Below are 13,152 nucleotides of genomic sequence, written 5' to 3'. Positions count from 1 at the left end.
AATATCCAGCCCCCTTTTAAATATTTTATTTTTAGAATTTCATATGTGTGTTTCACATACATTTATATCATTTTAGCCTTCTCTTCCCCTCTGACTTCCTGTGTTTCTCAGATTTCAAACCCATTACTAATTTTTATTTAATAACATTATATATGTGCACACACATATGCAATAACATGGCATATATGTAATAATAATGTCATACACACCCACATTCTACTGAATCCATTCGATGTTGCTTATACATATATGTGTTTAGGGCAGACCCTTTGAGACAGGATAACCTATCAGGAGACTCATCAATGAAGCAGACTCTATTTCTTAACAGCCATTGACTGTCTCTTCATCTAGGGATGGGGCCTTGTCCTATTCCCCTCATCCATGTTGTCATGTTGATTTATCTTGTCATTGGGTAAGTCTTGTTTAGGTGATCATATAGTTAGATCCCATGGGTGTAGGCCCCTCTCATGTCTAGAAGATACTGTCTAGCAGCAAGCATCCTGGTCCTCTGGTTCTTACAAACTTTCCATTCCCTCTTCAATGATTTTCCAAGCCTTAAATATAAGGATTAAATTGTAGATGTATCAGTAGGGGCTGGGTATACCACAGTCACTCTTTAAGAAAACATCTGAGGCTCACACATGGTTTCCTTTGGCACTGTTTTACAAAGTCATTCATGTATGTGTGTCATTTGCTTCCCATCAAGTCTGTATGTGCTATACAAGCTGATCACATACGATTGCTTGTCTGAAGCAAGATATGCTTGTTACATGGACATTCTTCTTTAGCTGTCTAAACAGGAGTGGCTATTGGGCAGACTTTAGTTTATGGTCATTGTTGTCAGCCCTAAGCCTCTGCTCTGTTGTTAAACTTGTAGCAAAGTCCCCTGAATGACACCAAGGTTGGTGTGTGTTTAAGCCTGCCAGTTCCTTGTAAAGGCTCCTTTTACTCAGATACTCCAAGCGAAGCCCATCTTCCTAAAGAAGAATGCATGGCACGACATCATCTCAAACAAGAGCCCGATTAGTTGCACCTGAAATTGATTCAGAAGCATCATGTGATGTTTCAAACTCCTTTCAGAACATCAAAGTCAAATTCTGTTATATGACACTCAATCATCTAATATACACACAGCTGCACTTATTAAAGTGTCTTGGTCCTCCCACACACCACTGGGGTCACGGCACATTAACGATACAATTTGTACATAGGACAGATCTTGTTACAAAATTTAGACCCCAGGGGGCCATTTTCCACAGTTTGTATCTTGGAGGCTTATTTTATAGGAAAACATATTTGTGTCCACATTTATAAATATGAAGGGAGCCAGTTCTTCATCATGCTTTGGTTTTATTTTCCTTAGGAAGCAAGCTCTTAATTAAAATGAGGGCAACTCATTTTAATTGTTAAAAAAATTACATTTATTATTTACTTATGTATGCACACATGCATTCACCCCTGACCATGTGTGGGATTTGTGGAGGTCAGAGAAAACCTGTGGGAGTCATTCTCTTCTTGTACCATCTAGAGACAAAACCCAGCTTGCTGGCCTTGGCCAGCTTGTCATTCAATTTCTCTGATTTTGTTCATTTTCTTCTCCTGTGAAATAGGATGCTTTCCTCCTCTCCTGTGCTCTTGAACTTAGAGGAAGAAGATCTGCCATGTGTTTGTCACAAGTCTGTATATTCAGAGAGTTCAATAGGGCTGGGGGTGTAGCTTGGTGAGTAGAGAGCTTACCTAACATGCCCAAAGTCCTGCATTTGATCTTTGTAGTAGATTTATGGGGAGTACATAGAATTTAAGCATAAATGTTATTAATAGTACAAGGAGAGCTTTCAGGTCATCTAGCATAGATTCTATAGACAGCAGATACCATCCTTCCTACTTGACCTTGGGGGCTCAGGGAAGCTGGAGTTTCAAAGGCAACACCAACTAAAACCTTCTCACACGTGCATCTATACCAGCAGTCACCTAAAGGCATGGTCTTGTTCAATCATGTATACATTAAAAAGATTGGATGCAGATGTGGGAATCTGGCTCACAAAGGGGCATTAAGCCATAGATAGCTTGGTTGGATTTACATTTCATAATGCTTACTGTAGAAGAGTCAGAGTAAACCCTTGCCCAGCTCAAAGCCATCATCATGTTTTCTTACATTTTCTTGTTTTGTGTTTATGTGTGTGTGTGTCTGTGTGTGTGTCTGTGTGTGTGTTTGTGTGTCTGTGTGTATCTGTGTGTGTTTGCATATGTATGCATCCGTACATGTGGAAGCCAGAGGACAACTTCAGGTCTCCGTGAAACATGCATATTGATTTTTTGAGGCAAGGTCTCTCACTGGCCCATAGCTCACCAATTAGGCTAAAATGACCCAAGTATCTACCCGCCTCCACTTGCTCAGAGCTGGGATTGCTGCCTCATACCTCCATGCCCTTCTTATTATTATCTTGGATCTGGGGATCAAACTCAAGTCCTCAACAAGTACTTTGCCAAGTGGTTTATCTCCCCAAGCCAAGGCCACCGTTTGTATAGTAGGGATTTGTGTCAGAGTGAATATATTGCTCTTTTCTTTCAATCTCCCTTCAGAAGCTGGTTGCTGCCTTTTCTTTATGTCAGTGACCTAAATACCTAGCAGAAACCACTTAAGGGAGCATATTAGGGCTCGTGTTGGGGCAGGTATGGGAGGGGGACCTGGGGGGAGGAGCCTCTGCTGTTAAGTGTCATATGGCTGTGAACCATGGATCCAGAGCCACAGTGGCTGTCACCATTAAAGCTCCTTTCCTTGATGTACTTCTGCCCGTGGGGCTCTACCTCCTTAAGGTTCCATAGCCTCTCCAAGTATCACCAGCCATAAGGAATAAGCATTCAAAGCATGGGGAGAATTTTAGATTTAAGCCAGCTATAACATTCACTTTTATCAAATTGTTAAGGCATTTAAATTTCTCATGCTGAACATTGGCTAGAACATGAGGTGTGTGGGTTGTTTTTTTGTTTGTTTGTTTGTTTTTTTCAATTAGGAAATAAGCATCTCCAAGGGTGTAGAAAGCAATGGGGAAGGAAAACAGAGTCTGTCTAAATGTGCAATCCATTCGTCTTCAGAGGATTTAGGTGAACTCTCACTCAAAACCCTAAAGAACAAATGGCTTGAAAAAGAATGTGCCTGTGTTTTGTCAAGAGCAAAGTCAAGGGCAAAGACACTAGCGAGTCAGTACATCCTTAAGGCTCAGGAACCTGATAGCAAGCAGCTCCCATTTTGGTGGGTATATCTGAAGAGCAGAGGATGAGGGTGTGTTCATAAGGGGTGGTGGAAGGAGAGGGGCATGTGTCACATTCACATCCACACCCACTTTATGAAGCTTTACTGGACCACATCTGTGCCAATTCAAGGATTTATTTATTTATTTATTTATTTATGACAAGAAGATCTCATGTAACCCAGGCTGACCTCCAACTGTCTATGTAGCTGGGGATGACCTTGAACGCCTGATCTTCCTGCCTGCATCTCCAACTGCTGAGATTATAGACATGAACCACCACTCTTACCTTATTCAATGCTAGGGGTAAAACGCAGGGCTTCCTGAATCCAAAGCAAGCACTGTGGGCTCTGAGCTGCCCCAAGGTCACCTTCTATTCTGTAAGGAGAGTGTGGTGACAGAGGGTTGCAAGTCTGCAACAGTCGTCGGGCAGGTCCATCCTGCAGCCCAGAGTCCTTTGTGCATCCCAGCAGAGCCATGGATGTGACTCAGTGCATTTGTAGATAACGAGGCGTGTTGCACGGTTCAGAGGTTGGGTATCCCAGAGACCCTTTACTGCTTGCTCTTCCTCTAGCGAAAGTGATGCGAGGCATCTAAATATTGGTAACACACTGCTTGGTCGCAAATCTCTTACTTTTCAAAAACAAACGGTCAAACCACTGAGGTGGCTCAGCGTGTAAAAGGAGCTTGTTGCTAAGAGAGGATTGGCATTAAAACGTCCTTATTGCCAGCTGATGACCTGACCTTGATCCCTAAGACCAATGCTGTAGAAGGAGATAATGAAGTAAGACAAGTTGACTTTTGACTTCTGTATGAGCACCATAGCTCATGCACACGCACATTGGGGGGGGGGGGGAGAGAGAGAGAGAGAGAGAGAGAGAGAGAGAGAGAGAGAGAAACATGATTTTTCTTTTTTAGAGGACCAAAGCTTGATCCCCAGCATGGGGGCTCCCAATCATCTATTAACACCATTTCCAGGGGATTTGACACTCTTTTCTGGGAGTGAAGACTGCATGCATGTACTGCAAACATACATGCAGGCAAAATAAATAACCATATGCTTAAAGTAGTTTGTTATTTTTTTAAATTTAAAGAATAGATGCTTGATGGTTTGGTGTCTTTATCTAGAAGTTGGGATCACAGCAGAACCCATCTTTGAAGTTGGAAGAATTAAAGTTAGTTGCTTCACATAAATTGCTATATTTTTGGGAAAACCTTCAGCTTCCTGTAATGGCTCCATCTCTCCCATGTTCCTCGGTGCCCACTGACTCCCCAAAGCACCCCCATTCACCGGGCCTCCTAGCACATGCAGCCTCGGGGACGTCTGCCCACATAGGTTTGTTCCATTCCTACATTTTAACATCTAAACAGCTCCCAGGCAGAGGGGATGAGCACGCGGCCATTAGGAAAGCTCCGTCTTCTCAAATACTGCCATCCACTTAAGTGGCTGTTAGGCTTTATAGAACAGAAAGCCTTTCCTCTCTAATTCACTTTCTGTTTACACAACAGGATAGACACTTCATCCTCTCATTTCAGCTTTGATTCCGCCTCAGAAATCAGATATCCAGCCGCAGGCAGATATGGCGGCTCCCATTAGGGCCCCATGCTGGGGAATTCATTGCCACAAATATGCTTGATTTCCTGAGCTGGTAAGTCTTCCTAACATCAGCACAAAGCACTATCAACAACAACAAAAGCACTTATTTATGATAGTATCTGGGAAAGCTTTCTGCTTTTCTTCTCTTATTTTCCCCTCTCCGAGTGTTTACTCTGTGACTCTTTATAGTCTGGGCAATGGAAGTTGGTAGGCGCAATCATAAAAATATCTCTGCCGTTGTAATTTGCTTCATGGCAAGGCTAGCATCCGAGGAGCTGCAAAGTAACTGCTCTAATCTGGGCCACCTTGTTTCTTGATGAGTGTTTAGCAAAAGGAAACGTGAGCTCAGCTTCTAAAGCTGCGTCCTGGGAGACAATCTCAGAAGCAAGGAATCATCTCTCTGCAGCCAGCCTCCTCTGCATATATTGTAGCACTGAGGAAAGCCGCATGTCACGATTTCATACTGGGAATACTGCCTTGCATATGAAATCTCCTTTCAATGTACACCTGGTTTTAATTTAAGAGAGAGAGAGAGAGGGAGGGGGGAGGGAGGGAGGGAGGGAGAGAGAGAGAGAGAGAGAGGGAGAGAGAGAGAGAGAGAGAGAGTAGACTGAGTGGGGTGGCTCAGCAGTTAAGAGTTTTCATTCACAGCACACATCTTGGGTGGCTCACATCCAGTTTTAGGGGAATCTAGCACCCTCTTCTGGCCTCTGAAGGCACTGCACTCACATGCACATTACCACTCACAGATACATACACTTACACACAAATAAAAATAAATCTTAAAAACAAAACTAAACATATTTAAGGGCGTCCTCTCCCCTTTAATTTGGTTCTGATACACACAAATACTACTTGTTATTTTCCAAAGCAAAAAACCATTGTTTTGGAAAACAATGGTCAGCACCGGTGAGTTTTAGCTTCCTTCCTGCCAGAGACAGATAAGGAAATGTGCTGTGATTCAACGTTCTAACAGCAGATGCTCTGGATGAAGGGTTGGGTGGGGGGAAGCATGTTCCTGCCATGATTTCTATAGTCAGCACTGAAGTGGAAACTTAGGGGTTCTATGGAATGTCAGTTGTGTTAGGTGGTGTTTTGCTGGGGCAAACACATGAAGAAGTGCTCTCCTAAACCAGACACAGGTGAAAGGATAGTTTGCTAAAGCAATCACATGAAAGGATGCATGACAAAGGGTTCTTCACTAACAACAGGCATATATTGTTTTGCATTATATTGTATAGTTGAACTCCATTTGCCATGACTACATAGAGAGAAACACACCAAAAAAACTCCTGGAGGTGTACTGGTGGCTTCTTGCTGCTTTTGTGGACTCAGGCCACTTGGCAGAGTGATGTCAGCTAATACAGACTCATGTGGAGTTTTGCTAAGACAGACTTGCATGCTGAAGAAAGACATGTGATGAAGCAAGACCCATGGATGACTCAACGGACTGTAAGAGGGCCTTGCTTGTAGAGCTAGCTCTGCAAAGCTTCTTGGTCTTGTGTCTTTGCTGAGCTTCTCTTTGTCAATAAAGGTGCAGCCAAGAACTGCTGCTGGCATTCTTGGTGGTCCTAATCCCACTAGTTGACTCATGCTGTCTCAGCTAAGGTCTTTCTGTTCCTGCTAGGTCATGCCATTGCTGCTGCTATCCCGACATTACTGAACAGGACTGCTGTCATATCCATGAAGTGTCTGTGAGTGGATCAAGCTGCCACTGCTGACCTGTGAACTGAATTGCTGATTTCCTGACAAAATGCAGATGGGATTTGCTCCAAAGAACCATTTCTAAACAGGTCCACTTTCCCAGTGTCATAATAACCTTTCTTTTCCACTACCTCTGAAGGATAGTGGGCTAGAAGGGAGGCTAAAACATTTAAGAACTGTCATTTAAAAATAGGGATTGAGAAGTTAAAAGCCACACAGCCCTGTTGTGATGAGAACCTTGTTATTTGGGCAGCTGACTTAGTTTGGTTTCTATTACTGTGATAAACACCATATTGGAAAACAACATGGAGAGGAAAGGCTTACATATCCATGTTATAGTACAGCATGAAGGGAAGCCAAGGCAGGAACCTGGAGGCAGGAACCGATGCAGAGGCCATGGAAGGATGCTGCTTACTGTTCTGCTCTTCACGACTCACTCAGCCTGCTTGCTTGCTTGCTTTCTTTCTTTCTTTCTTTCTTTCTTTCTTTCTTTCTTTCTTTCTTTCTTTCTTTTAGATTTATTTATTACTATATTTAAGTACACTGTAGCTGTCTTCAGATGCACCAGAAGAGGGTATCAGATCTCATTACGGGTAGTTGTGAGCCACCATGTGGTTGTTGGGATTTGAACTCAGGACCTTCGGAGGAGCAGTCAGTGCTCTTACCCATTGACCTATCTCACCAGCCCTCAGTCTGCTTTCTTATAGCACCCAGGACCAACTTCCCAGGGATGATATCATCTACCATAGGCTCAGCTCTCCCACATTAACGGTCAATCATAAAAATGTCCTCAAGGCTTGACCACAAGGTCAATTTGATGAAAGCATTTTTTCAATGAAGGTTCCCTCTTCCCAAAGGACTCTAGCTTGTGTCAAGTTGACCAAAAAAGCAAACCAGCAAAACAGCCCTCCTATTTAAAACCTGGTCCTCCTGGATTTCCCTTGTCGAAATCATCACTTTGTATCGTATTTATGAGACACACTTGTGAATTAGAAAATGAACCCATTTGTGGCCACTGGCTTACTTGTCTAAATTTGTAAAATGATCAAGGTTTGGTCTTTGCTGTTGCTGTAGACCTGGTATCCTGATGGGGTGTGGATTCCTAAATTTTGCTTCACTGTACAAGCTAGATTTATGTCTACATGCATGAGACTCACATGTAGAGTTGATACCAGTTGTCTACTTTGTATTCAGAAAGCATGTACATTCCCCAAGTTTAAAGCTCAGGACATCGCTTTACCAAGCTGGTGTCCTCCAAACCATAGTTGTTAATGATGCTAATTTTGTCCAGTCTGTGTTTACGTGTTCTGAATTGTATCATGACTATAATGCTTACACACAGTTAATCAGAGTTGCCCTAATTCAACATACTTGTTCAAATAGAGCCTCTCTTAACTCACACACATCTATAAACCTACTTTATTAGAAAACAAAAAGTGTTTTGTCTCCTTGAATTCAAATGTAGCCTAGTGTTGATAAGTTTGGCTGTCTCTTGCTTTGAAATAAACTCAAATATTTCTGAAATGAGAATTAGAGAATCCCAATAGTCCTAGCATATTGCTACCTATCACAACTCTTACCTTAAAATTCTGTATATGATAAAAAGTACCTAGTCTAAGTTATCACTTGCTGAGCATTCAGAAAGTCCTGATATGGTCATTCTACAACATCCTAAGCCTTCAGTCATCTACAGTTTGGGTATTTTTCTGAAGATTTGTAATCAAATGTGAGGGAAATGACTCCAATAAATACTTATTTTTCAGCCTAGAATGTCAGCAAACACTTTCTCTTGTTGGTTGTGTTCTGTATTCTCTGTATTTGCGGATGCTTTTTGTAAGTATAACTTCTTACAAAATGACCTGAGCAGTATTTGTTTGTTTTCGAGACAAGTTTTCACTGTGTAGCTCTTGATGTTTTGGAACTCACTCTGTAGAACAGACTATCTTCAAACTCACAGAGATAACACCTTCCTCTGCCTCCAAAGTGCTGGGATTAAAAGCATGCACTACCACTGCCCAGCCTTGAGCAGTACTTTTAGGATGCTAGGACACGGGTGGGGGGGGGAAGGGTGGGGGGGGGGACGGGACAGAATTAAATTTGGAATGGATTGTAGATATACCTGGTTTAGGATTCCTAGCTTCTAGGAATTACTTAAAATTGGCAAAAAAAAAAAAAATGGGTTTAATTAACACTGATTCTTGCCTTGACTTCTGTCAATCCTCCCCTGATGTGGGATCAGGTGAAACCAACCAGGACAGAAGTCATCTCTGTGAAGAGGGATGGCCAATATCAAACCATTAGGTGGTTAATCAGAGAAAACTGTTGAGAGAGACAAGGGTGTGGGTGAATTGTCAGATTCAAAATGGAGTCATGCCGGGCGTGGCAGTGCACTCTTGTAATCCCAGCACACAGAAAACTGAAGCAGGAGGATTGAAATGAATCAGACTGTGTAGTCAAATTAACAACAACTGACAAACGCTACAGTAGATCCTGGACCTTAAGTCATATCAGTGATGTTACAATAAGCATGAGAAGTGTCAAGAATGTCTTCACCATCTGGATTTTGTTTCCCTTGAATAAATACATAGCAGTGGAACTGAATTGAATAGAAAAATCTTTTCAGTTTTGTGAGGAGCCTCCATCCTAGTTCTATAAAGCTGAAACTAACTCACCTCCCCATCAGCGATATGAGAGGGGCCCCCTCTCTCCACATCCTTGCCGGTTTTTTTTTTATTATATCCCTTCTAATACACATGTGAGGTTTTAGTTCTCGTTTCGCTAACCATAAATGATGCCGAACATTTTTTTTCACATATCTCTAGTTAGTTGTTTGCCTCACTCTGAAACAAAAATATCTAATCTACTCCCCCTGTTCATTTTTAAATTGGTTTATATGTTTTCTCACTGTTTTGAGTTCTTTGCATGTTGGGACAGCAATAATGAAATGAAAAATTTATGCAGTGCCCAGCGGAGAGTACTGAGAATACAAAATAAATAAAGATATATTCCTACCTTCAGAAGATCCAGCTTCACAGAGGGGATATATATATAAACAAAACATGCAGTCATTAGCAGACAGTTGGAGATCCATATGGCCAGGTAAAAATTAAAAACAAGAGAAACACATTTTTGTTATCCTTTGTATAAAAGAACAGAAACTCTTTTTTTTGTTGTTGTTGGAGTGATCACTTCAGAAAATCTAATTGTGACTTTTTATCTGCCTCTTTGAGTTGTATGTAAATCTATTGAAAAGTTAGCAAGCCTTTTCCCCGGTTTACAACCAAGCAATGTTTTTATCCAGGACCTGGGAGGCATCTCTGGGGTTTGAGCATCAAAGAAGTGAGCCACTGCATCTGCCAGGTAGATGCCTGGCTTCTGCTGGCATCCAACTCCAGACTGTATCTTGTAAATAGAGAACATAAGTCATGCTTGCCTTCAGATAAAGGCAGTTAGAAATCACAGATACTCCAGATATCCAGTGTATAACAGAGGTGCATCAAGATTTGAGACTGGTTGTCACCTTACTTTCAGATTGATTAATTGACTGATTGATTGAAACCTTTTGAACTGGACCTACGACCTCATGCTTCTGCCTTACATCACCAGCTCTCCATTACTTTTACTTTGAGGCACTCTTACTAAGTTGTCCAAGGTTGATCTAGAATTTGGAGGCAGGCCTGGAACTACAGGCTGAGGTGGCTTAAGCAATCCTCCTGCCTCAGCCTTCCATGGAATGACAGACCCGTGTCACCAGGCCCCATTATTGGCATCCCCTCTCAACTACCCTCCAGTGTTCTCAGAGATGGCAATATTTCAGAGCTCAATACTTTTGGATCATCTGCAATGGGTACCTATTGGGAAAATGAGAAATACTGCCCCCTCACACAATACAATCAGTGTATTTCTGTTCCAGTATTATAGACAACTGTCTTCTCCAATTCCATGTCAGTATTTGAGGGCATCTAGGCTCAAGTCTCAGTATACAATTCCCCACAGGATAACCTTCAGGAAAGCTCAGCTTACCCATTTTATCTCTTCAATTGGGAGATTTCGAAAGTACCAAAGCTTATAAACTTGGGAAAATATTCAAGCCTTTGTATTCAGCAAATGGTGTCAGGAAGGGATAGCGAGGTATCTGCTTGGTGAGGTCCCAACTTCCTGTACAAGGCAAACCTTACAGGAGCTGGAGTGAGACTACAAGCTGAGGATCCAGGGGTGGTACATACATCAATCATATACAAGATGAAACCATTGTGGTGGGATGATGAAGTTCTCAAAGGGAAAACAGGAGAGGGTCTATAGAGTTTTTAGACTCCTGTTAAGTCTATTTATGATAGGGGAAGGAATGGAGAGATGGCTCCGAGGTTAAAAACACATGCTGCTTTTACAGAGGACCCAACTTTGGTTCTTAGCTCCCACATCAGGAAGCTCACAACCACCTGTAACTCCAGTGCCAAGGGATCTGATCCCCTCTTCTGGCCTCTTTGGGCATTGCACTCACAACACATCACACACACACACACACACACACACACACACACACACAAATAAATAAATAAATAAATAAATAAATAAATAAATATTAAAATCTTTAAAGCCCAAAATTACTTAGTATAGGTTCCATGGGGGAGGAAAAATACTCCCCCCGGAAGAAGAAAAAAGAACAAAAGAAAGAATTCCTAGTCAGCCATCATTGGGAAGAGAGGCCCCTAGGTCTTGCAAACTTTATATGCCCCAGTACAGGAGAAGGCCAGGGCCAAGAACTGGGAATGGGTGGGTAGGGGAGCAGAGTGGGGGGAGGGTATAGGGAACTTTCGGGACAGCATTTGAAATGTAAATAAAGAAATTATCTAATAATAACAAAAATAATAAATAAATAAATAAATAATTTTTAAAATTAAAAAAAAAAAGAAAGGATACCATGCATCGTGTTTACTGTTTTGCAGTTTTTACATGATCTAGCTGGGAAGGAATTTTTCCCATCCTGAAGGCTGTCTATTTACCCCGCTGGCCATGTGTTTGACTGTGAGGCAGCTTTTTAATTTCATGTAATCGCATTTGTCAATTCAGTACATAAAGCTGTAAACACTAGCAGTTTATCTCTAAGGTTTCAGCTAAAGGATGACAAGGGGACAGAAATGGTGGCTTTCAATTCACCTATCTCACAAACAGAGAGTAGAAAAAAAGGGCTTTTGAAAGACAGAAGCTGATGAGACCTGGTAAGTGCCAAATGTGCCCCCTTGCCAAGAGGATGTGAGCCTTCTTTTTTTTTTTCTCCATTAGTAGTTCCCAAGATACCAGAGTTGTTGGACCACAGATGCACCTGAGTATCTATGGCAAATAGTAAGTGCACACACAATGGTTTTAGACTCTTGATCACCATGGTTAGAACAGAGTGTGATCTGTGGAAGTACCAGCCTTTTCCTGAGCCCACCGATAGAAGAAAAGTTGAATGAACCTTGCTACAGATAGAATAACCACCTGTAAACCCTGCTCCTTGACATTCAGACAACCCCGATAAAATTATTAATCTGCTTTCTTCGTTTCTGCCTTTCATTGCCTCTTTCTGTGTGCCTCTTTCTTACAGTCTCTTTGCTATCTTTCTCACAGTCTCTTTCTTTCTCCTTTTCTCTATCACACACAAACACAGAGATACATAGATACATAGAGAGTTAGATGATTGATAGATATATAGATTCATAAATAGATTAGATAGATAGGTGATAGATAGCTACATAGATAGATAGATAGATAGATAGATAGATAGATAGATAGATAGATAGATAGACTAGATATACATAGATACATAGATAGATACATAGATATATGATAGATAGATACATAGATATCTAGTTAACTGTAATGCTACTGGTTAACTAAAGAATCATCTCAGCTATTGTGTAAGGAGACAGTAAATCACCTGGGACATGGCCTCTGAGTTTGCCTATGATGGAGTTTCTTATTTGAATTAATAGAGGTAAAACTACCCATCTTAACTGTGGGCAACACCATTTCACAGGCCCAGTTCTGAGCTGAGTGTAGAAGACAGAGGGAACTGGGCAGCAAGCATGCATTCATCTTCCACTCTCTGACCCTTTCCTTGGATATAGTGTGACTCACTGCCTCGAGGTCCTAAGGTCCTGCTAGCTATACAGCCTGGCGTGCAGCCTAGAGGCAACCATCACTACTATAGCAAGCTTACTTTAACCATGGTACCTACGTTACCTCTTTTGTTTTTTGAAAATGAATTTTAAAATTTAAGTGTGTGTGGATGTATGTGCACATGAGTACAGTGTCTGCAAAGTCCAGAAGAGGATATCTCCTGGAGCTGGAGTTACAGGTGGCTGTAAGCTTCTCAATACGGGATGCTAGGAATAGAACTTGGTACTTCTGCAGGAGCAGTGTTTTTAACCTCTGAGCCATTCTGCAAAAAAGAAAAAAAAATCCCCCTTTTTGTCTCTTATGCATTGAAATGGTTATTGATTATGCTCTCTCAAAGCAAAAGAGAATGCAAAATTGCAATAATCCCTTTTTTATATAGATATGCCCATTTCTGCCATTCCCCAGGTGTCCTTATCAGAACACACAGTGAACTGTACC

The 13,152-nt window shown here is 41.6% G+C and overlaps 1 long non-coding RNA gene across 7 annotated transcripts in view; it reads right to left on the bottom strand.

Annotated features, from left to right (window-relative positions):
* The window catches only part of Gm40331, a 116,738-nt gene that overhangs the window by 21,918 nt on the left and 81,668 nt on the right, over positions 1 to 13,152 (bottom strand). For 5 of the 7 annotated variants that reach the window (XR_001784969.2, XR_001784968.2, XR_001784967.2 and 2 more), the window contains one exon: positions 9,565 to 9,579. The exons of the other annotated variants lie outside the window; for them this stretch is intronic. This is a non-coding gene — a long non-coding RNA (predicted gene, 40331). The remainder of the gene's footprint in view (positions 1 to 9,564; positions 9,580 to 13,152) is intronic. 7 annotated transcript variants of the gene reach the window in all.

Source organism: Mus musculus, chromosome 5 (genome assembly GCF_000001635.26).
Source record: "Mus musculus strain C57BL/6J chromosome 5, GRCm38.p6 C57BL/6J".
In the NCBI taxonomy this organism is placed as follows: domain Eukaryota; kingdom Metazoa; phylum Chordata; class Mammalia; order Rodentia; family Muridae; genus Mus; species Mus musculus.
This window is presented reverse-complemented; position numbering and strand designations above follow the sequence as displayed.